Consider the following 26,044-nt stretch of genomic DNA (forward strand, 5'->3'; position numbering starts at 1 on the left):
TCTAGTCCAGTACATTGAGTGTTAAGTATTTTTGTTCATTGATATTGTATTTTAGATCAGTAGTTTAGCTATTTAAGCTCTAACTTTCTTAAGGTGTCAATATATTTATTAATTAGTTAAATTTTATTTACTGCATCAGTTAACTTTTTCACAAACAGCAGAAACAGTAAGTTTGCCTCATTTTATACAAGAAGGTCCTTTTAGTTCCTCTGTCAGGAATAGAAAGTCTTCTTTATTTTCAATGATTTTCAGTCCATAATATTAACCATATTCAGTAATAGAGCTATGATTTATTGAGTATATGTATATTTTTTCTCATTACTGTTAAGTTTTTTGTTTGTTTTTATATTTTGCAAAACTTGAACATGTTTAAGTCTTTTTCCTACCAATGGGCAACTGTTGCTTTGCAAGTATAAACCACTGATAATAGATGACAGTGGAATCCTGCCATCTAGTGAGAATTTGTAAATAGAACTTAAAAAATTGTAAGTAACGGTAAAAGGCAAGAGTTCTTTATTACATAAACCCAAAAGTAAAAAGCACAGTAGATTGAACACAATAATCTGATTAAGCTTTAGCTTCCCTGATAAAAATGGGCTATAATTTTTTTTTCCCATATTCACATCCTTGACTGTGACACTTCAGTCTTGGCTCTGTTTTACCACTAAAATTTGGGACTTGAGAACTAGATACATAGTAATAGTTGTGCCTTACTTCTAAGGGGAAAATCCACCAGTAAAATATATCTAAAATGAGAAAAATAGTAATAGGCATATTTAGAAAAAAAATCAAAGAAGCATGAGTTTGTTTTCTTGCAAATGAACCTAATCGAAAGGCCATGTAATATAATACCTCAGAACACCCTTTGTAGAAGTACATGCATATCAGCATATGTAAGTGTTACAAGCGTGGTGGACTGGGTGCTTTATGAGTTCCAGATCACTCATTTCTCCACGCATAATAATTGGTCAGGATCAGTGAGATTAGAAAATTGACACAAGTATCTGGCTGGAAACCTGAAAGTTGGAGTTAACAGGCCACAGCTTTCTTTGGGACTTCCTCTGTCTGCAGGCTTCGCCGACCTCCCCGGGGAGCCTAGGCTCACTCAGAGGTGCACAGATGTGGGTCTCCAGGTCAGGCACTGCTGTTGGGTTGAGGCACAGAAAGGTGGGGGCGGCTGCAGCTACACTGTGTTTGGGGAGATGGAGTTTTCAGTTTTTATTGTTATCTGTGAAAACTTAATCTAATAATTCACAAAACCATAAAGAGTTATGTAAAGAGTGCATAGTAATTTTCCTACCGTCTCCAAAATCAAAAGGTTGTGTATCCTAAACAGAATAAAAAATTATTTTGTTTTGTTTGGGATTTTTCCCCAGTTCAAGGTGCAGCTTCTCCAGTGGTACATACTAATGTAGTCCCATGGAATCAGTGGGTCATTGCCAGTTTACACCAACTGAGATTTTGTCAGAAGTGAGTATTTCTGGTTCTGGTGTCTCAGCTCACAGGAGCTGGTAAAGCTGCAGAGAGGTTGGCTCACCTGGTTGCCAACATAACCTGGGCATGGTATAGCCCCAGACTGCTGCAGAGGGAAGCGCACTCAGGTCATGAGCAGAGCAGTGGTTGTGACACAGATCTAAAGGGGAAAGGGATGTAAAATGGAGGGAAATGAGATAATCCATGAAAATGTGACAGGATGCAAAAATCCCAAATTCACACTTATCTACCCTTTTGATAAAGGAAACGTATTGTTTTTGAAAGCTAAAGAAATGTCACTAAGAAATATCTTGATATTTTTTCTCACCAGCACATAAAATAGGAAATTTTCATCAGCAAATAATTTTACAACCATTAGATTCAAGAAATTTCAGTAATTTATCAGATAAGAGATTGCAACAAATGCATTTTTTTTTAAGTCTCAGAAAGTACAATTTTGGTTGCCCATTTTTAACTCTTATTCAAAATGCACATTTTGAAAACTTTTGACTCATTCTCTGTAGAGGCATACAAAATTTTTAACACCCCTTCTCCTCCCAACCCTGGCTCTGTACATCAACTTAGTTTGTTATGTCCACTAATGTTGTAAATACTTCATAAAAAATCATTTTCAGTTAAAAAAAAATTGCATATTCTATATACTGTCCACATATAACGTAAAGACTTCAAAAAATCTATTTTAAATACTGCATCGAAAGATGTATTGTGCTAAGAAGGATATCCAATAAATGAATGTTATTTTTTTTAAAAAAAATATTCTATAATCGGGAGTATAAAGCTAAGGAAAACAGTGGTGGTATCAGTTGTGTTGTGTATGCACCAAGACACTAGACCATGTCAGTAGTGCACTGTAGGACAGCTTTCCCAAAGCAGGAGACAGCTGGGAAATCTCAGCACAACACTGACCCTAGAAGGCTAAGAATTAAAGATATGTAAGAGCAAAGTGACATGCGATGTCCTTTATGTTTCCACTGTGAGATCTGTTTTTTTTATAAATATATATTTTTTCTCGTAAATGTCTTTGAGGTTTTTAATTTATAATATATAAAAACTGTGTGTACAAAATAATGGTTTTCCAGACTAGCATTTTAAAGAAAGTCCTGTGAATTTTTCTAATAATACTTAACAATACCAGCTCAGTTATATATAATGAAGCTATATCCTTTAAGAAGCATCTCTTTTACAATAGGTAATTTAATGGAGTTGTCCTACAGATGATTTAGATTAATAATTCAACCATGATGAAACCCCATTAAATTATCTGGTTGCAATAGCGGTACATTATTCTTAGCATCTGTGTTATGAACACCAAACATCAATTTGATGAACTCATTGTATCTCTCAAAGTCTTGCTAATTTAAGTTTGGGAACTTAACCAAGTAGTTCTAGTACGCAAGGGCAGTAAGTTCCATGACTCAGACCTCTAAGCACTTCAAAGGAAATTCAGTCCTCTTTTTCCTATCAGTATCCTGAAAGTAAAAATGAACAGATGCTTAAAAATCCATATGATCAATTGTGTTGTAGGTTTTCATGCTTGAGACATTTGGGAAACTAATGTTATTGAAACAAGGTGCCTCACGTTACTGAATTCAGATCACCACAGCTCTGGAAGTACTCTAGTCTATATATAGTACATACAGAGATATTTCTACGTACATACACCTCAGCAAGAAAGATACCTTCAAAGGGGATCATGTTGTCCTATTTTAGATCTATAAGAGCATTCATCCTGACCTCTCCCTGATTCATCAGTGGCAGAACAGTATGTAGTTGCATATGGAGAAACACCATGATATTTTTTTAAAGTGATGACAGATTTTATGTACTTTTTTAGCAATTTTTTTCAACTAAATTTTTAGAAAAATATAATAGTAATGTTTCCCTTCCTCTAATTTCTACACTGCCAGTTTGCCAGTGCATAACTGCAATTACAATGTCTAAAATGTCAAGTTATTTGAAAGAACATAATTGTTATTATGAAACTCTTACCAACGTGATTTTGCACCCTGAAAATTTTTGCTCTAATATGGACATTTTCTTCTGTGCCAAATATCATGCAATTTCACATTGTCTGGTAAATGTTAACTATAGTCGTAATTAATCCTATGAAATGCTTTGATGGTCCAGGGCTTAAATCCAACAGCTGCAACTAGGCCTCATGCAAAACTTACACAGTTTGTGACTATTTTGCCAGTTTCTGAAATGGACTTCTGCTGCTGCACAAGTAGTAGTTTCACCTTTGGCTCGGTAATGACATGTGACAACTGGCTGCCCAGTCATTTTAGACTTGTGCTCTTGTCTACCAAAATGCTCAGATTTCAATTCAAGTCTCAGTTTCACCATTTTGGATTAATTGGAACCTGAAACTGAAAATGAAACTCAAAGACTTGGGAACAACCTGAACCAACATTGTGAAAAGTTGATGTCTGAATACAATTACTTAATGCTGGATGTATACAGAAGTGGGCTCTGTTGCAGTAGTTTGACTTTCTCCCTGCATTTTTCTGAAATACTTTACACTTGCAGGACAATCCCAAGTGGCTTTCATGAAGTTGACCTTAGTCTAGTAGAAAAAAATAAAGAAGGATAAGACCTAGTAGTACAGTTACGCTTTTGATCCTGGGTAAGGCAAAGAATGTCACTGTCACACATATGAGGTATGTTAGCACACAGTTGGCCCATCCACAAAGTACATCAAAGCCACTGGGTTTAAGGAGACTTTTTCAAGTTCCTGTCATTCTCTTAGATTGTCAACATTGCCAAATGCTTGTACTTCCAGGCAGAAAAAGTAGGTTAGTAAAAGCTGAGCTTCTGGTCACTACATTCTAGTTGAGACATGATAAATATAGCTGTGTTATACCTGCGCTCCTAGCTCATTTCAGTGCTGAGTCACACAGATGAGGGATTTTGCTCCCCTGCTTGCCCCTGCACTGATGGCCTAGGAGCACCATCCTCCCAGCAAGACGAAGGGAAGATACAGCTCTGTGTTCCAGATCATCTCCAGATGACATGTGAGATTTACTGTGAGGGTGGCGAGGCGCTGGCGCAGGCTGCCCAGAGCAGCTGTGGGTGCCCCATCCCTGGCAGTGCTCAGGGCCAGGCTGGACGGGGCTGGGAGCAGCCTGGGCTGGTGGGAGGTGTCCCTGCCCATGGTAGGGAGTTGGAACTAGAGGATCTTTGAGATCTCTTCCAACACAAACCATTCTATGATTCCATGACATTAAAAGTAATCTTGGAGTTGGTGTTGGTGCTTTGGTGCTGTTTCTGAAAATATACTTATATTCCATAGTCAAGCAGGATCTTACTATATACTACTGTGTTTGAAATGAAGATGCTCCACATGCTGTGTAAGTGCTCAGTATTGAGCTAACATGACCCTGCTGATATTTCCTTATTATCAATTGACATTTTAAACACAATTTGACTACAACTTCACACATTAGCAGCAGACAGAGCAGGCCACGTTTCAAACATGCTAGTTTAATTCTGGCAGTAAAAAAAGGGAGTTTAGAGTTAACCTACATGATTTTAAAGACACATTGCCATACTTGGACTGTATTTAGAACCGTTTGTTTGAATTTCTAGCTAATACATTGCCAAACACATTTTGTTTTTGCAGTCTGGACAAACTCTTATTCTCAAATTCACTCTTCAGACCATCTAACACAGCCAGTATTTGCTGATATACAGAAAACCCTGCGAGGCATATTTACATATTCTTTCACATAAGGAGTTATGTGGAAAAATGTGGTTTTATCTATCTTTTCTGGAGAGGATTTTGACTCAGTGACAAACCTTGAGCCAGTGTAATAACCAATACATTTTTGCACATATTTAGATAACAAAATTCAGCTTCTACTGAAGTAAATGACAAAACTTCTACTAACAAACTGGGAAGAAGCTAGGCTTTATAGAGGTTAAGTTTATTTTGCAAAACAAAAGAACAAACTAAAGTTCCCAAAACCTAACTAAAATAGACCACTACAAAATAACTGTTCCTGAAAATCTGCCATTGCTAGTTAGAAAAATAATGAGGGAAATAAAAATTCATACACCTTTACCAGCAAAGGTTTACACATACTTCTGAAGGTTAGGGGTCTGCATTTTCTAGTTTCAGACTTTTGCATTCCAGCAATTGTGCCACTGGAAATGTTTAGTATTAAAGTCCCATCTAGTTGTTTAAAAACAGCAGGCTGATCTAGCACATGATCGTATACCCTGTTTTGGATATATACAGAGCTACATACCACGCTAGTTTTGGCATGCTTTCCACAGTATTTAGGTAAATGCAAGCATGGTTTGGATACATGGTAGTATTCATTTGTGCTTGTTTCCAATAGATACTCTTCCAACTCTCATGCTAAGTGAGTTTTCAATGGAATAGAATGAACAACATAATTCACACTGATTTAAAATAAACAAGCTAAAAAAACCCCCCAAACAGTGTATTCCTACTAAATTAGATTAAGTGCTTTGTTTAAGTGTTGCTTCATTTTTTAGTTTCTTTGCTGGAAACATTAAAAAATACACTGCAAGATATTATTATATTTCATTGTTCTGTATTTTCTGCTATTGCATTCTTATTATGAATGCACTAGTAAGATTTTTTAGCCAAGTTCGCATTAAAATATCACAACAGGAAATGTTGTTTACAAAACCCTTTTGGATTGTGTCAGATTGTTTGAGAGGATACAGCTAGCAATTTATGCATATCATGGAAGGCCTTTCTTCCAAACACAGAACTCAATGTTCTTCATATTTACAGCAGAAATATTTAGAGCAGAAATTACTTTAAGGAACCATATTTTATAGATTAAATGCTTAGCACTCTATAAAATGAGACTGATTTGCAGAAATAGCTTCAACTTTAAGAGGAACAGTTCTGTGCATGGAATTAACTGTGGACAAAAATGATAACATTTAGATTGCAACCAGTACTTACAAGCACTGTTTGTTGGCTAGAACGAAACTGGCTGTAAAAAAAACCCCTGGATATCAGCTTGACGGTTTTAAATTTCAGACCTAATGTACACAAGTTACACAGTGGATTTCTTTTTCCTTTTCTGTAATTTTTCCCATCTGTCCCATTTAATTAGAATCTGTAGTCCATAGTCAGTGTGGATGTTAGGATGAGACATTAATGTATAAATGCACATTTAGACTAACACTTCAGCATGCACCAAAATCAAAGTGCTGTTTTTTTGATTACCTGCCAATACAACATGGCGTTGGACATGAAAGCCAAAAATCTTCAACAACTCAGCACCTTGCTCTCAGTGGGGTGCTCAGAACAGTGAAGAAGTGGCTGCTTTATTTGTTGCTTACATGGAAGGCAAATTACAGTGAAAACCTAGCTCTAAGCTTGCCAGAGCCAATGAGATTATACCCTGAGCTCTCTATCATGTGCTGCAGTCCTGGCCATGGCACAGAATCTTCTTGTTTAGCAGGGAAACACTCTCTAGAAGTTGTCGTTCTGCCTCCACAGAAATGTGTTCTGAACCCTTTAAGTTTCCTTCTTTGTTTGATATCTCCTTCATACCTTTGGGCTGGGGCATCAAATGCATGGGTAACCTTTTGCTTCAAAAGAGTTATGTCATCCTGGATTGTATAGCTGTAAAATTATTATTTTATAAACTTGCCTTTTTGTCAGTATGTTTTAGAAATGTGGTCCCATTTAGGAAGCTGGATGCTTTGGGTTTTGTAAGCATGTTTTATATTACAATTCATTAGCAGATGAACCGGTGATGGTCAGAACTATGAAGAAAGTAGGTAAGCTATTGTTTTCTATACTGCTGGTTTCATTTGATACATTCTCTGTAGCATAAACATGCCACGTATGGCATAAATTGCTACAATATTGAATTTTAAGGAAGTTTCTAAAATGAAGACAATGTGGCACTATGAAGTAACAGAATCAAACACAAACGGAATGACGGGTACAAAAACTAGTAAGACCAAATTTCCCCTGCCTGGTACCACTGGTGCTCCTGAAGAGTTCACCTCCCTATTTATCTCTCTAAATCCTTGTCTTCTCTGCCACAAATTCTTGATCTGCTTTCTCTTACCATTCTCTTGGTAGTACTTCTATTTAAATACTCAAGTACAGTTACTTACTTAAGCATCACTTTCAATAAATTCACTGAAAATTGTGGGCAAACAATGCCTCAGACTTCAAACCTTGTCACTTGGTTAGAATAATGCCCATCACTTCCAGGGAACTTCCTTTGGACTGAAAGAAATACAAGAAACTTTCTACTTTGCATGAAGTCTTTCACGACAGAAATCTCTTAACTACTAGAGCTTAACAGATGGGGCTGGAGTACACTGATCAGCATTTTGTTCCAGAAACTACGTTTTCCTATTTTGCAGAGATCACTTCAAAGACTAGCTGCTATAAGCCACTGATTTAATTACAGAGGATGCATATGGAAATAATCTGAAAGGGATAAATAGTTTTATATATTATCATATCTTCACAATGATCTTCCCGCACTCTGAAATAATACTTGCAGAATGGATAGTGTAAAACTGACTTATAAAATTTTTCAATGTAGGAAAAAACTATCATTAAGCATGGATGTTTTAAGCAAATTCTAACATATAATATTATTTAATGCCTAAGAACCTTACAGAGGAACAGCTGTTTGACATCCTTCACTGAAAAAAGCCAAATAGCAAAGTTTCAGAGTTGTTTGCTTTCAAAAAAACATGATACCTAGCAAATCAGAATGGTTTCACCTAAATTCACCATCAGTGGAATAAGTACTTTATGCTGATCAATATAAAATGAGTCATTCACAAACTTGGAGGGTTTTGTTACAATAATACATAATAAAGTTACATCATTGAATTATGAAACAAAATGTTAGTTTTAAAGTGTTATCTCATGATATTGATATTGTCGGCCAAAGTTAGTCTTTAGACGTGTTGTGCATGTCTAGGAGTATCAACGGGAAGACTAACACTTCAGCATGCACCAAAATCAAAGTCATTAAATGGAACTGGAAATCACAACTAGAACACTGTTTCCTTTCAAGCTCCCAGTTCCCTTTGCTAAGTGAATTAGTAGTGTGCATTTATGTCCAGACTGAACATGATCTTTTCATGATAATGACATTATTGATTATCACTAGATGGTGCTCTTACTCACAATCCCCAAAATCATAGGTAAGTGAAAGCAAAGACAGTTACACCTTGGAGAAATTTTGGTTCCTAGCTTTTGTGTTTTCTTACTGAAGCTGATAAGTATTGTTCAGCTCAGTACCTCCCAAACCAAATAATTTGAAAGTGTAGAATTATACCTTCAAGAGATATACGTATATAAAACAAGTCAAGAATCACATCATACCAAATTAATCATCCCAAATCTTCCTTTCACTTCTTATTATTCCCTGCACATAAATGTAATATCCTTAAGGAGGGCTCCATAAATTTGTACTAGGGTTTGATTTGTTGTTTCATAACACTATAATTAGAACATATTTTGATCTTTAAAAATTAATTAACTAATAAGGAATATTTCAGAAGGCCTTAAGAAAAAGGCAGTCATAATCCTTTAAACACAAACCAGAAAAATATTTCTGCACCTATTTTACACTATACTATGAACATTCAGTAGTAGTATTACACACCACTATTGAATACATGTAGTGAAATAATAATAATAATAATAATAATAATAATAATAATAATAATAATAATAATAATAACAATAATAAATAGTAGTAGTATAAAAAACCATTATGTCAAACCTCAGTTTCTTCCAGCTCAATCGACAACAGCCAGAGCAGACAGGGCTGGGAGCCCTGGAGATGACAGAAGTCTCCCAGGTCTTGTATCCAATTCAAACTGCATTTTGAGCTATATTAAAATGATTTTTTTAATAAATTCCTTGTTATCCTGCTTTTCCTTTCTCTGCCCTCCCTTTCAGTCATGACTTCATTCTGTAATACTAGTTCTTCTAAAATCTGGTTATTTTACCAATCTGATGAAGAATAGACTCCCATGAAGTACACAAAATCCAAGAATGCATCCTTGAAGAGTTGGAAATGTTGCAGCCTAAGCCTATTTTTACTTGAATGGTTTTAAATCAACAGATCAGTACAGGTGGGATCCAACTCATTTTTCCATGACTGAATCGTAATTGAAAGGCCCTGATTCAGCTCCTAAATGTCTGACATTTTTAAGTAATTTTCCAGATCACCAGGATAATGTTACCAAAAGATTCCTGATTTCAGGGCACAATTTGTGGCTACAAAAAGGGTTTGCCTTTAAAACTTCTTTTCATTCTACAAAAGCAAAAATTTCCCAAACTCTCAGAGTTACAGCTTTCCTCCTCTTTATTTACAGGAACAGTGAAAAACAATACAGCATATCTAAATGTAGTGAAAGGACCATGAATGGCTCTTTTTCTACACTGGCAAGAACAGTACAAAGGGGTACAGTAATTAAGCCTGCAGAGATAGTTATCTTGTGGCCTGTCATTTTTTTTAGCGTTACTACATGAACAAATGGAGCACTGAAATCCATGGCCTGAGAACAATGGTGCCCAGCCCCGTACCAGCCTTCTGGGTCATTCACTTGTTGTTTGCTTCCAGGCCTGATTTGCCTAAGAGACCAGGAAAAGTTGCAGAGACTGGGAATTGGCGCAAATTGATATTGGGTGCTAACTGACGCAAACAAAAACGAAATATGCATTGGCGTGTTCAAATCAGGGTTAAATTCAGGCCTTCTAGATGCCTGCACCATCCAGCTCTGAAGAATTAAACCCTGGCATGGTTCATCAGCTACTGGATGCTGGGATAAAAATAGAGCCGCAAAAATGGGATCATGTTTTAGCGCAATCCTAGTTGAAACTAAAAAGGGTGGGAAGGAACCCTTCCTCTTGCAAAAAATACTTTCTTTTCAGGTGTTCTAGGCAACAGCATGACAATCAAGGTCACCTAAAATGAGAGCCAAACCAAATCTTTCCCCACTGCTCTAGACTCAAATATTTTTTTTTAAGGCTGGAAAATATTCATTGTTCCATGTTTATGTGCAGATCTGTTCCATCAAGAATAAGGAACACAATTTATTTCAGTGACTGCATCAATCACACTGGATGCACATACAGTGACAGACCATAGCTGTGGGAGTTACCTATTGCCTCAGTCCTATGCAGTACTTCTAGCTTGTCTGTTATCCAAGTGAAAAGCTTCTTCTAATAAGTTTACCATCAGATCATTATGAGTAAGCCTTCAAATAAGATTTGTGCTGTCTGGCATCAACAGTTCCCAGTGAGCATAATATTTTCAGTAACCCATAGATTGTGAGAGTGAGTTTAATATCTGGAGAAGATCTTTGGTCCGCACATGGTTGAAATGCTACATGAAAAGGCTTCTTTGTGACTTCTGTTCCCTTTTTTATTGTAGGACTCTTGTACAGCTTTCTCCTTACTGGGAGAGGAAACGATATGCTACAAAGTCCTTTCTGTTTGTATAGTTTGTATAGTTTCACAGTATTACGGAAAGCAGTGTTCTCTCTTAGGGATTCACATAAGTTCATATTATACCTGTATGTTACTTTAAGCAAAACTTACACAATGGCCCAAGTGAATTTAGTTTCATTTACAAGCTTCTTTGAACTTTTTTGATTTCTTTAGTTTTACATTTGCAAGATACTTTCAAGTGAGACAATATTTACCTGTGCTTGGGTTTCATTTTGGCTGTTTCACTTGGCTCTCTTAGGCCTTGTGTACCTCTAGTTTCTCCATCATTCTAACATAATTAAGTCACAATCTAAACCAGTATCTCAAATACAAATCCTGCCACAACTGCACTTGACTGGTCAGAAATTTGTCTGTACGACTGCTTTGCTTGGACTGAGCACAGAGCTAAGGAGTATTTAAGGCAAAATCCTCTCAGCAGTAGACTCCAACTCCATCCTTCAGTTAATACTGGTTATGGTGAAGCAAGTGTGCATCCATCAGATCTGCTGAGGTTGTCCATGTGGAAACATCCCTTCCATCTCTGGAACCCTCTCCTTTCCAATGCAGAAAGCTTTGCTGCACCTCTGTGGTGTCAGTCATGGATCAACGCTTTCACAGAGTAAAATACCTATGCAACACATGTGGAATATGGGGTGGGGGGCATGAGGGGAGAGGTTAGACTTGGTCTTCTCTTTCTTCTTGCAAATCACAGTGATCTCTAGCATCAAGGCTTCTTTCTTCAGGCACAGAGGATGAGATAAATTTTACCTCAATGTGCAGATTTCTGGTTTTTTCCATACAAAAAGAACTGGAAAGAAATCCTCTCTGATACAGTGACATTAAAACGTTCTTGCTGTGTATTTTCTTTAAATTAATTATTAGGCTTAAGTTCATAAGGAAAAGGTAAGTTTCAGGGCACAATAATAAAGAGAAAAGGAAACTGGACACTGATTCTGACACTGAATTTAATTTATGAAGGTGCTGACCTGTGACATCTGTTTAAAGACTACACAGTCCTTAAAAAGTGTGCTTCCCGGAGAAATTTGAGAAGATACTAGCAGTTCATATAACAGGACCTTTCCCTCAAACTTATATTACTAAGAGTTGTCAGCAAAGTTATGTCTTCCGAGGCAATCAGATTATCTTCTTTAAGGTGAAAAAGAGCACTGTACATTTCTACATTCTTATTCAGCTGCTTAAAATGCCACTGTCTGACTAAAGGTTTCTTAGGCAGCTGTAAAAAATGCCATGAGATAAGGAGCTACACCATGCATCAATTTCCAAGGTATATAGTAATATGAATCATAGGGAAGTACTTGCCCAGGAAACAAATAAAAAATTCCAGAACTGATCCACAGAAATGACTTTTCAGTTTCTAGCTGTATCTTCACAAGTTCCTTCTAGCTCCTACTCCCTTTATTTGGTGCTTAGCGTTTGGAAAACTATCACAGACCAGAGCTGACTTTGCCATTACCACAGGCTTTCTGCCACTCCCTTGATCAATCGTTTGTGAATACCATGCTGTCATATTGTCAGATGTTCATTCAGATTATCTTTTCTTCCATGAAAAAGCTCTGAAAGCAGCACAACGCATGTGAGAGAAGAAGAAAGTTATTTCAATGTCCTCCTCTTCTTGTGTCTCATGTTTTTAAACTAGTATTTGACCTTTGTTGGGAGATGAAGCACTTTCGATAGATCTAAAGGGAAATACTACATGGAGGATTTTGGGTTTTTAGCTGCCGGAGCCTTAATTTCAGAAGTACTTACAAAAGGTGCCTCTTAACTCTGTACAAGATACAGCTGTTTGTTGCTTTCTTATGTAGTAAAGGCAGTGCTTGCACTAAAAATCAAGTAATGAAGATCTGGCAGAGTTTTTGATTTATACATACTAAGGTTTCTTGGAGGTTCCAGATGGCCACAACAATGTAACTGAGTTAGACACATTGTTTCCTAGTTTAAAAATATGCAGGATAACTTGTAGCAACATTGGAGCAACAGTAGCCACACAAAATGAATATGAATGCTGTTGTCCTAAACTAATGTAACTAGGGCTGTCAAAAGACTTTCTAGGACTATGTTGGGGTGAAATACTCTGATGGCAAGTAGGTATTTTATAGCCACATGTTAATCTTCTTGAACAGGGTGAGTTATTAAATTAAATTCTTAAAATGACTAGCTCTTTCATGTGTGCTTATATTTCCCAGATGTTTGATAGTCAAGATTATCCTGTTCATTTGCATGTCCTTGTTTCTTTTGTTGTTATTTTTAGAAAATTCTTTAAAACTTACTATTATTCTAACATCTGAGTAAGATTTGAAAGGTTTTTTTTATTTCAGTCCCATAGCATTTTCCAATTATCTTCCTTATTCCTTATTTCTGTTATTTGTGGGTTTGGATGGAAGAAGAGAGAAAAGAACAGAAGCCTATCATGCCTTCAGGTTCTGACATTTATTTCACTAACACTGTTTAGCATAGGCCATACTCTGTGATGCAACTCTCCAGAAGCTGATAGAGCCATGCTAGCAGAACTATAGTGCTTTTTCAACAAAGCCCAGGGGGAATACAAAAAGGTTGTGTGGGAGAATATGACTGTAATTTGAGGTAACACAGTATTCTTCAGAACTATCATACGCTTAAAGCAGGTTTCAGATCTTTAAGTTTTCAAAATATGGAAGTTCGATAGCAGCAATATCCAGGACTTAATTTGAATTAATTAACCAATTAGGATTTTGTCCTAGGTTTTGTCCCCACTAATTGACTTTAACAGTTACATGGAAGTTTAGTGAAATTGTCATGCACAGGAACTAATATGTCTTTAAAAAACGCAGAACTTTTTACATGTGGTCTTCCATTATAAAACTATCTAATGTAAATACACTTCAGTTCTTTGTCTTCAGGAAATGGAGATGTACCCATACACCTACTGTGTGTGACCAGCTCATTGGCAGGCCACAGATAACTGAAATGCTGCGCTGTGAGCTATGCGTCACTTAACAGCAGTAGCAACAGCCTTGATACTTGTCTGTCATGTTTAGTAGTATGTTTTAATAAAATTTATATTTATGTTAAAACTAAAACCCGTGCATCAAATGTACATAATACCACTTCAAATTGTGATCTCATTTTTCAAGGCCATTCCTTCTTGACAAAACCACACTGTTGCAGAAAGTTAACGATGTGCATTCAGCACGCGGCCGTGTCTCTGCTGAGTCAGCCCCTGAGTAATCCCGGCAAGAAACGTGTACCTGGGGGTTCTGACCACCTGCAGCAATTTCACTTTTTAGAAATCTATTTGCAGTAGAGAGACTACTTCTTGTGTCCCAACCAAATTCCACCTTGTGCCTATGATCTGACTATGTTAGTGACCCTGCGTTCCTTTCCTCTTAGAAAGTTTTGTTAGGAAAAATACTACTTCACTTCCTAGAAGGCACACATACTGGTAGTACTCTTGCTACAGGATCCCTGCGTGTCATGAATGCGTGGGCTGCAGCCTTCTGTACATATAACTGCATCCTTGACTTTGCCAATGTGTCTTAAAGCTGGCACAGATTTTGGACAAAGGTGATTAAAGTACTTCAGAATCTATCTGGGATGAGAGATGCCTCAATATGCTTTGCACAGAATAATAATACTACTTCAGAGGAAGATATTATATCAAATCATAGAAAATGTATGCCAACGATCTGCTTGAAACAATGCTCCAGTTTCTTATATTAAGAATTGTTAAAAATGGCAGCATTAAGAAACAACTGACTCTTTCCCAAGCTACATGCCTTTTGAATTTCCTTAAAAATTCAATCTTTACAGTTTCTGAATAATGCAACCATTGTAATTCAAGGACGCTCCCCTGCTGGTTTTGATTAATTTATTTTAACAACACAGAAGAAGTCTGCTGTCGCTCCTCTGGTAATATAAATCCACGTTACAAAGAATTCTGTTGTCTCCACCTCTTTAATAAACTGTAGTGTCAGGGGTTCAGAGCTAAATGGATGGCAATACAGCTTAATTCAGCTTTGCTTTTGTATCTGAATTTAATGTTAGGGTTTCTCCCCTTCAAACCTTAGCTAGTTTAGAAGTCTATTCTTATTTCCCATCTAAGTTACACATCCAGTGAAATTTTTTAATTTGTATGCAAAAACACTTATTTAACACATTTAAAATGAGTATCTAGGAAAAAAATTACCTATAGTCAGGTACCTTAAAAAGACCCTATAAACTAACCATGACTATCTCTCCAATTTTTTAAAATTTATTGTGAGTCTCATGACATATGCTATTTTCCTCACAATACCAGATACTGAAACCTGGTTCTTATCTGAATTACAGCTTTCATTAAAATTAAAATACATTTCTGGATATTCTGTATTGCAGTGATCCCACCACAGGAGGAAAAAACCCAAGTAATTTCAAGCTTTTAATCTTTAAATCTTTTTTCATGTGGTACTAGAGAAATTGTTATCTATTAGTTGCAGGGCTAATGGAAGAAGCTTGGAAGAACCACAGTCTGAGAACAAAAAGCACACTGAGGTCACCTAAATGCCTATTACAGTTTCTATGGACACAAACGGAGTATATTTACAACATAGCTGATATTAAAATAACAGTGGTTTTCACAGGTTACAGAAATTGTTGCAGGGATGTGTGAAATGTAGATATTTTCCCAAATTCTAGGAACACATGAATACTCTAGCATGCAAGCACCATGAGGAGTTTTGGGAATCATACAGAACTTTAATAGAAATTGCTGTGTTAGCTTAATTATACAATTACATCCTCTTGAACTGTTTTCATCCCACATTAAACAAAGAAGTATTTAATGTTTAAGTCATATACTTCAAATATCAAGTAAAATGAATTTAAACAATTTCCAAGCTGTTTCTTACAGATTTCTGGTAAGCTAGCTGCTCATTTGACATGTCGTATGTGTAATTTCAACAGTACCCCTATATGTGAGCATATATACAGATGTTTTAGGCTAACATTAAACAATGTTCTCTAGCTATGAATGTTTTTGTAATCCAAATAAAGAAGGTAGTGTTTTTATAACTATCAATTCTTGGGTTATGGAGAATGTCTTCAAATAGAAATGGAAAGAGGTTTATCATTATAAACAGGTCTCATTCCCTTAAAAGGAAGTTGTTTCTTTTTTCTTCTGCTTCTTTGGAGAACTGGCTACAAACTGGGAATGGTTATTGTATGACTCATTTGAGAAGAATAGCTACAGTGTAAAAAGTTCAGAAAGGATTTTAATAAAACCAAACCCAATTATCTTCTGTTTTGGGCATGATGAGGATAGTTTTAAAGAGGAAAATACCAAAAGTTTAGACTGCTGTAAATCAACATAATACTGTAATGTTTTAAAGGGAAGAGCAAAAAGGCCAGAAAAGAATATGACATTTACCCCTGGTTTCAGTTCTATAGATAAGACATAAATCTCCTTTCATAAGTAAACTTTATATTTACTTCATTCTGGTATGGCCTGGAAGTGAGCTCCTGCACCCACCAGTGCAAATCACTGACTGCAAAACACACACCACAAACTTGGGAATCATCACTTACTTAGCTATGCAAGATAACATGACTTTCCTACTGCACCCCACATATATCATCTACTTGGAAATTCCTCAAAACCCCAACACTACAAGCCAAACTGTTTGCAATAATAAAATTATTTCAAATAAAACAACATTAATAATATAAGCAGCTATGCTGTGGGCATTAAGGGCTGCAAATGCTACATGTAAATACTATTGTATTATTCCCTGCACTGCTTTCCTCCCAGTGTCTTGAAGGATTTAACAGTGAAATTAGAGCAGAAAAAGGCCCTTTCCATCTTAAACTTCCGTTATTGTTTATGGTTCAGCATTTGAAACTTTTGGCATAACATAAGGACCTGAAAGAGGTATTCTCACACCTTCTAGCTTTTGCTGACTGGGCCATTCAAAGGGGAGGTTGATAAGAAAGGAAGAGGCAGCATTCAAGTAATCGTTGTATCCCTTTGTTACAACCCCTGTCCTAGTTTTTACAATTTTATATATGAAATCAGTCTTCAACATGCCACTCAGTTTTGCTTTTTCCATGTGCTGCAACACTCAAGTATCCAATCTTTCATTTACAAAAGGGAGAGAAATTGATGTTATGTCTCACAAAGCTAAGTTTAATAGGGTTTGTGATTGTTAATGTTAGGAATACACACAGAAAAAGCGCATAGTAGTTGGTGTATGAATTTTCAAGATACCATAGCCGGGTGAGGGATGCTGAGTGTTTAGCAAGCATTCTATACAAGACATGGAGAAATGCAAATTTATTTTTTTTAAATTCAGCACCAGCTGTTTACATATTGTTACTCTAGCAAGAGAATTTTAAAATATTTTTATTTACTTTGTCATTAGCGCACATATTTTGTAAAGAAATTTGCCACATTCATCACTTGCAGTCAAGGTATATTCTGTGTTTCCTTAAATATCAAACTACTGTTACATGGCTTCATTTTGATGTAAAAGTATGCGTCCAATATTGGCCATTTATATAAATTATAGTTTCAAAAGGTGCTAGTAGGATAATTATTTTTTTTCAATTTCTCATGCTTGTAGCACTGTGGAACTTTTCCCTGAGGGCTCCTCCTAAGACTGCTCCAACTGAAACTGTAATTAATAGAAAGCAACCAAGTGATTTCAATGGGAGTTTCACATTTGGCAAGCAAAAACAGGACAGAAATTTGGCAAGAATGTCTGTATCTCAATTCCCATTCCTATGAAGTTCACAGGAAAACGCTGAACATTTCAAATTGCCATGAGACTAACTGCACTTGAATCTTCTTCTGAATACATGTAGAAAATCCTGTAGTCTTCAATGCTAAATTTTAAAAGAAAAAATGCTTCTAAGTCCTCTCCACCCCACATCCATCTTGCTCATGTTTGATCAGTCGAGAATATCCTGGCCAAACAAGGTTCATGCATGTATGACAAGCACTCAGTTTTTTGCAGACCCAAGGATCTTGCCTAACTGCAGATGACTCCATGCTTTAAAGTACAGCTCAGGCTATACAGTAATGGAGGACAGGCACTGCTGATGTTGTATAAGGTACCTTTGATAATGAGTTATCTACAGCTGCAGCTGTGATTTACTACTGCAGTAGATTGTGCATAGATAGAATTGTAGAAATTGGGTATTTTTAATGGATTTTTAAAAAATATATTTTGCAGATCTCAAATTAAAAAAAATATATGGGTGAACATTGTTGCTACGACTGTCCCACAGTGCTTTTCTGTGTGGGGACCTACAAGGTCAATATTTGGGAAGGGAGGGCAAGGGGTCCTGCTGCTGGCAATGGGAGGTCAGGTGGGACAGGAGGCTCCTCCTTGCCAGTCTAGCCTGTTACCTGATAGCAAGGGGAATGATATTGCAAAAGAGTCTGTGCTTCTTTTAAAGGCCTGTCCTGGACCTGGTTGTCAGGGAGCTTGGGAGGAAGAAGGCTGGCAACAGACAGGGAAACAATTCAGTTAAATTCAATTAGAGTGTATCAGTAGAACTAAGTGAACAATTAAAATTAACAGGGCCCCTAAATCGGAAATGGGTATGACCATAGACATCAGTCTTCCCAGATCTGCTTTACAGTATATTGACTTATTAGTGCTGTCTAACATGAGCCACTGTATTGCACAGCTGCAAACGTGCTCAGGATATGATTATGTTTAGGGTTGCACATGTGGTGCTGGCCCACCTTAGCCCCTCTGACACCGGTCATTTTTCAGGATCCACAGCAGAACATGATGCAGCAAGGCACTAATTACCTACAGAGACAGAGGAGCTGCCATCTTAGTTTGTGGATGAAAGGAAAACAGAAGCAACAGCCCAAGAGAATAGGACTGTGAGCAAACCCTTCCCTCTTCTGCTGAACAGCTGCAGACAGGGCAGTGGTTGCTCTAGAAGAATGACTCCAGACTTTTAAAATACCCTAACTACTGGCCAGGATATAACCCTAATCAAGTAGAAATAACCCAACAGTCTACTAATACCTTCAGATAACTTACAGGAGATACAAGCCAAGGTAATTGGTAACTAACAGATTTAATGACAGGGATTTTCTTATTTAAAAGGAAGCATTCTGAGCACTTACTGAAGACTGTATATTTTATTTGTTCAGCAGTGGTATAGGTATTCATCAGCAAACAAACACCTGAGTTTAATTTATAACTGACATCGCACTTCATGCTAAAGCCAGAGATTTGGCAAGAAACCAGGTGTAAGTGACAAAGTACTGCTTGTAATTGAGACAAGCAGGTTTTTTGAACAATGTAGGAGTATATTTTCCTACTGCGTAGACTTCTTTTGCTTGACAATACATTTAGTAGATAGCTATGTCTGAGTGAAAAATCACAGTGGAAAACTGTATTGATACATGAGAATGGTTACAATGAGGTCATATACTGCAAGAGATTGTTAGGTCATATATTCAGGAGAATAATGCGGAGACAACATAGATAATTATTAGTGCTGAATAAAAAAGTATCTTGTTTTTTGGGTGGTATTCTGGAATCATGATTTCCTGCTTAAAGAAAAGAATAATGAAGATAACCCAAGTTTATGAAGGGAACTGAAAGAAAAAAGCTTCTTGCCAAGGTTTGTGCAGGAAGCAGCAGACATTTTGTATCTGGAGAGGAATACTCCAAAGAAAGTGTAGTGATGATCTATAAAAAATTTTTACCTCAAACCGTTCTGGAATTTTCAGTTGAGTTCCCCTTTCCTTCAAAGGTTCAAAATGACCAGTTTTTGCAAAGCAGAGTTCTCAAAGTTTGCAAAAGGCCAACGGTTTAGTTTATATTTCATCCCAGTCCAAAACAAAGGACAGACAGAGGTCAAACACACAATTTGAAAGTTAAGTCCTATTCCCTAGTCCCTTTCCTGTTGCTGCCTCTTCTTAGTGCTCCTGTCCACAGGTTTCTGAGTTCTCCTATGTGTTATTTAACAGCCTCAGCTTGCAGCAACACAACATTACACACAGCATCAGCAGAACTCCAACTTGGTGTATTTTGAAGGCCTAAACACTTCAATTCAGAAAAGCAGTCCTAGGCTTTTAGTATGTATTTCAGTATGCATGAGAACAAAATAAAGGTGAGAATACTTCTGTTAGTTCAAATTAATAAACATGCATGTGCTTTTAGACAGGTTCCATTCCAAAATGTGAATTCCTATAAAAAGGTTAACATTCTGAACACCAGGATGCAAGCCAATCATCATGGAAGAAAACCTAACAGCTAAATCTGCTAGAGAAAAATTTCCATGTTCACAATTTAAAATGTTCTTTTGCTTGCTTTTTTGCAGTCATAAACAGAAACTAAAAATGTTTGAAAGTTTTGTATTTTTTTTCTTTAAGTCATACCTTTTTGGTTATGGTGCTGACAAATACCTAATTGTTGCCAGGAGCTGAAATACTATATTGCAATCTAGTCCATTTTTGACAGTGCACATGCAAGATTTGGCCACATGTGTAAACCACCATTTTTTAGCACGCTCCTTAGCATATCTAAAACTAAAACTGCAAGAGAAAGCATGGCTAGTTTCAAACCTTCTTGTATAATTGCAGTAATTACTTCTGAAAAGAACTGCCTGATGCACAGAGCAACAGCAACAATAGGAACTAATAATCAAAGTGTATGACCTGTTGTGTACTCTCAAAGAGCTAAAGATGGAGTCCAAAAAAGTTCTGACAAAAAGTCAGAAATAATATTCAAGCTTTCTATCTTGACCCATTTCAGACTTCTGCAATATGGGTGAGATCACTGTAAAATTTGCAATTACAGATTTGGAGGCATTTGAATACCAGAACCAAATTCTTAGCTTGGGCCCAGGCCTGTTCCTGCAAACTCTTTTTAGAAACATGTTTAGCTTTTGTATCAATGTGATCAGCAGAACTGATTAATAGCAATGGAATTATGCTCCAGTGGAAGAAGTGGTTCCTGTGATTTTTTTCAGGAGATAGAAAGAGCTGATGAGGGGCAAGGATGAGTTAAGAGTGCACACAGAATAGTCCCATTTAGCATTACAGGCCAGGATATAAACTTCATGAGTCAAATACAACTTTTTTCTGGAAATATTTATGACCTTAGGTTTCCAGCTACTGCTCTTTATCTGCAAACCTGCCTTTCAGCACATCTGAGAAACTAAGTGGATCAGTTCTGAACATATTTTGCAGTCAGAGTCTCATTTAATCTCTCATGTTTCCTTTATCCCTCCCCAGGCTCTAACACCTGTAGTGTACTCCTCCAATTTCCTTCTGCATACAGAGGCATGAGCATACAACTTCTGTCCTTGAAGAATCCACTTTTAAATAACCTTTGTCTAAAAATCTGTCTTCAAACATCTTGCATTGCTTAAGCTGAGATACTTCCTAAACTAGGTGTTCCCTTACCTTCTTCTGCTCTCCCTTCATCTTTTTGGTCCTTTTCCTATATCTTTCTATACATATCCAGATATCTGTGGTGTTAGGGTACTCTTTTTGGCAGTTTCTACCATGTGAAACAGTGTTCAACATTTGCTTTACCAGGAAACATCTTTCTTAACATTTCTCATTCGTTCATCTATCAGGTGTTATAAGAAAAAGAATAAAACAGGCATATTTGAAAGAAACTGTTCTGGGTAAACATACTGGGAAGCCATGTTATGCAATGAAGACTACAGTTCTGCCTGGGATTATGAGGATTATCAAACACGGAAGAACAGTCATTTAAATGTATTAGCTACTTTGCTACAAATACTGCGTGCACAAGAAGTTAGAAATGATAATGACAGTAGATTAAACTTGGTTCACAAGCCTTCAAACATACTCAGTATGACATTCTTTTTCATTTATGCAGCTGAGCAAGTTTACTTCAGCCAGCGGGTGGGGGGTCTAAGAAAACTATCTGGACTGCGTAACAAGAACACATCTGTACAGCTGAGATAGCTTTGAAGATATGCCACATTTGTTTGGAGGTTTTTGTGGTCTGTTTTTTGTTTGGTTTTTCTTTTTTTTTCCTCCCTATAAGCTTAAGGCTTTTCTAAAAGAATCCCATTATCACTTCTACCCATCACACCAAAAATGAAAACAGCATCAGGAACAGTCAATGTAAGCATTTTTATAGCCCAATGCATGAACTGCTTTACCATTCAAGTCAAAGTAGTATGGTATGCACAAGAACAATTGCATAGAATTAGTTTACATATTATGCATTCAAACAACCATCAGCCAAACATCTTCGAAAGCATCGATATGAAATACAGAATAAAGTTGCCAATTCCCAGTGAAAATCACCTATAGATGTTTGCAAATAGCAATATCCAATTACGGTATGCTTCAGTATTTAACTAGGCTTGGCAGGGAGAAGTAAAAATAAAAATATACTCATATCCTGGCAATCTACAGCACGTTGAATTCTACAGCATTAGAATCCAATGCAACCATCTTGTCCTATTTAGGAAATTTTTTTGTCTAGATTTTTTTGTTTGGGTTCAATAATGTAACTGCAAGCTAATCCAAAATGACAATAAGCTTCATTCCAAGTGCAGTATGAGAATTCAGTCACAGATGCTACTCCACTGCTTGCCCATAGGGAAGACTGTAAAGAGTCTGTTAGACTCCTAAAGAAAGCAGTCTACTGGCAGCTACCTTGCAGACAGAATTTGCTAGTATTACTGATTTACTACACATTTGTACACAAAATAGTAAAGTACATAAATGTCAAGACAGTGTATCAATTTCTTGTACAACATAAATGTTCTAAGCATGCAGTTTGGAACAGACGGATTGTATTCAATGCTCTGGGGAAAAAAAAAAAGAAGTTATAATTCCTCCTGTGCAGCCAAATTTGGAAAGCAAGAGAACCCAGATGTGCTCTGCAGTGTGTTATGTGCTTGTATCAATAACACAACACTACTGACAACAAGTCAGGCCTATGGTATCCCACAACATAGGCCACTGCCCAGAGTATCTGTGGTGCACACTAGAGTGAAAAGTTTGGGCAAGCTGACTGACAGCTGCACTGACAACATCCTTCTAGCAGACAGCAAACACCCAGACATGACTGGGGCTTCCTCAAAAGGGTATGTGATAGCTCCCTTACAATGGTAAATAAGTGGAAACACCAGGAAGATATTTGCCATTTTCCTTCTATTTTCTCTGTGTTCCACATTACAAAAATGTAGATTTCAATGATCAATTTAAAATTATTAGAGACTGAGATTCAAGTGAATCTAAATGTGTAACTATCTTTTGGCCACATACAGATATTTGCTTTCCCTCCTCCTTTTTTCTGATCTTCATCCTTCATTGTGAAATCTTTTGTCAAGAAAGCTAACTGGAAACTTCAGGCTTCCAGTCCTCTGTTAAAACTTGCATTTGAACCTTGCAAAGATGCAAAGGGTAAAGCGCACAGGAATGTCTTTATGAAGACCTAGTGTGCTGTTAGTTCTCCTATGGTCACTGTGAGGGAGACTGCTCCTGTCCCCACAGAACAATCCAACAATCCTCTTTCATCAGTAACTGGACACCGTAGAGCTTGGTGGAAGCATTACACAGAGGGCTGTCATAGGTTATTGCAGTCTTATCTTTGAGCTTTTTTTTTTCCCTTGGATGAGTTTATTTTTTCAATTCTAACACAAATTTGATATAATTTTGGCCAAAAAACAAGGCTAGTTTTGTGCCAGAACAGCCCAGCATAATGTGTCAGAACCTATTTTCATCTGCTTATTCCAGAGCAACATTGTAGCCCTTCCTACCACACAGAACTATGCCTACCTTGAATGGTTTGTTTACTCCAGATAGCTAGGCAACAAGTGGGCAATGACTACCTTTGACCTGGTAAAACTGCGTTGTATTAAGCTGTACATGTCCAACTGTTTTTTCCTTCAGAAGATGAAACCAAATGCAAAATCTAGACCAAAGCCATGAATCTAGGGGTTTTAATGTTATCCTAATCACTTTTTTTCAAAAAGTTAATACTGCTACCACCCAGCATCACTGACAGAAACAACGGCAGCTTTAACTTCTGATCCAAATCCTGCAGACCCTTGGCATACCTAACTCATATATGCCTCTTACCATTAACTGAAGAATTGGTTTTGATTAATCTTTATCTATATTAAGAACAATGCACCATGACCTATCAGCCATCTAAAATGAGCTCTTGCCAGAGGAAGTTTGTGGAACCTGATGAGCTGTGGCTCTGCATAGGGGATCTAGCATATTACAAAGACAGACACACTGTGGAGCTCCGTGGTGTGAAGTCTGTCAGGCTGTGCGGTTCAGCGTAAGGCTGGTTCATCTCCCCCTGTATCACAGTCCTGGAACTGGGAGTACTGGAGAGCACAATGGAGAGATACAGGAGCTGCTTGGACATGTTCAGTCAGGTGGAACCAGATTTATTAGCCCAAGCTCAGTGCTATTGCTGCAGTCAGCAGAGGCAAGGAGGACACCACAGCCAACTTCGGGAGCAGGGTTCAGTGGATATAACAGGGAACAAATCTTGCCAATTTTTTCAAGTATGGTTTGGCTACAGAACGGTTGGGAATCATTACTGTATAATATATTAGATGTGCTTGAACAAGTTAAATTTCTTGTTTTCTTGGACAGTAAAACGATCTTCCTTCTGTAATGTACTATAAATTACTGTAAAATACAAATTGAGATATTCTGTTGATAAGTGGGTTCTCTTTCTGGTTTTGTTTGGTTTGGTTGTTATGCCTGGTTTCTAACAAAGCATAACTTTAAGTCCACATTCATGTCAGCAACGGCCTTATTTGAAACAGCAATTCTTCTCAAGGTGCCTCGCAGGGTGATGACCCTTAATTCCAGACATCCCAGATTTGATTAAAGCCACATGAAACAAGTTCATCTTTGTAACCCTGCACTAGTATATTGCCTGCTTTCCTCAAACACACAAAAAGCCTTTACTAAGACTACACTAACTCATCTTTATGTCGGTTACATTTTCTTAAACTTTGTCTCTCTAACAAAGTACCCAAACCAGGTACAGAATTGTGTAAGTACACTAGTAGCTAGATCAAAAACAAGATCAAGAATGAACTATGGATTGCCATTTTTATTCCTTTATGAGTGAGCCCTTTTTGTGAGACATTTGCTCTATCTATATACTATATATTTTTTGTATTTTTTTTCTTAAGTAAAACTGAAAAATCCTAGCGTTTCTAAATAAAGTGAGAATCTTAGTCTCTCAGGAGTAATGAATGCCCACTTTGCTCTTTCTTGGTTTACTTCATGTGCAAATCCTTCATACAGAGAAGACAGCATGGTGCCTGTGTAAAGCTTTCTCTGACTAGTAACTTGTGAGTTAGGCAAGAAGGAACCTTTCAGTGTTGTCTCTGCAAGAGCAGACATCTACCCCTGTGCTCTCCCACAACATCAAAAATACATGCTGTCAACAAGGACAATTACTACAATCACAGGCTTTCCTCCTGAATGAGGAGCACAGTCATTTTCATTATAATCCAAGAACAAAACCACCTTTTCCTATAAGATGAGATCTCCCACTCTCTTCTTCTCCTGAAGTATGCCGCCTCTTATCTTTCCTGGGGTTATAAGGAGACAAAACCATATACTTCAAGTCAGTGGCTATTCCTGTCCCTCCCAAGAGCATCTGGCTAGAAGGGAGAGGAAGGGAAAAAAGGAACAGAGAATGCAAGAGTAAAACCACAAAGCTTTCTGGGGAATGGGACAAGTCATTAAAAAAAAGCAACACAGAACTGCCACCACTAGTAACTGTACAATCATTAAAGAGGAATGTGAGGAACTACTCTGGAATTATTACCCATTTTAAGACAAGATAAACTAATATGATATAGAGCTGTCCAACATAAGACATACTATGGCCCTAGCCACATTATCATAATGACACAGAGCACCTAAACCCAAACAAAAGACCACCCTTAGTGAATTCTCTTTCTTTGTGGGTGATCACTGCCTTTATTACTGCTGTTTGCCTTTTGTTAGAGGTCAAAAGAAATCTTGTTGGTTTGGTCCCTGTCTTGTTCTCTCAGGCTTTCACATTATAGTTTATTAAAAGACGGTAATATCTTTAGTGATCATAG

The 26,044-nt window shown here is 37.1% G+C and overlaps 1 protein-coding gene and 1 long non-coding RNA gene across 2 annotated transcripts in view; one reads left to right on the plus strand and one right to left on the minus strand.

The window, feature by feature from the left end:
- The window catches only part of LOC130157592 (uncharacterized), a 76,052-nt gene that overhangs the window by 9,614 nt on the left and 40,394 nt on the right, over window positions 1–26,044 (minus strand). The gene's annotated exons all lie outside the window — the stretch shown is intronic.
- The window catches only part of SYNPO2 (synaptopodin 2), a 95,919-nt gene that overhangs the window by 1,187 nt on the left and 68,688 nt on the right, over window positions 1–26,044 (plus strand). The gene's annotated exons all lie outside the window — the stretch shown is intronic.

Source organism: Falco biarmicus, chromosome 1, assembly GCF_023638135.1.
Source record: "Falco biarmicus isolate bFalBia1 chromosome 1, bFalBia1.pri, whole genome shotgun sequence".
Classification (NCBI taxonomy): domain Eukaryota; kingdom Metazoa; phylum Chordata; class Aves; order Falconiformes; family Falconidae; genus Falco; species Falco biarmicus.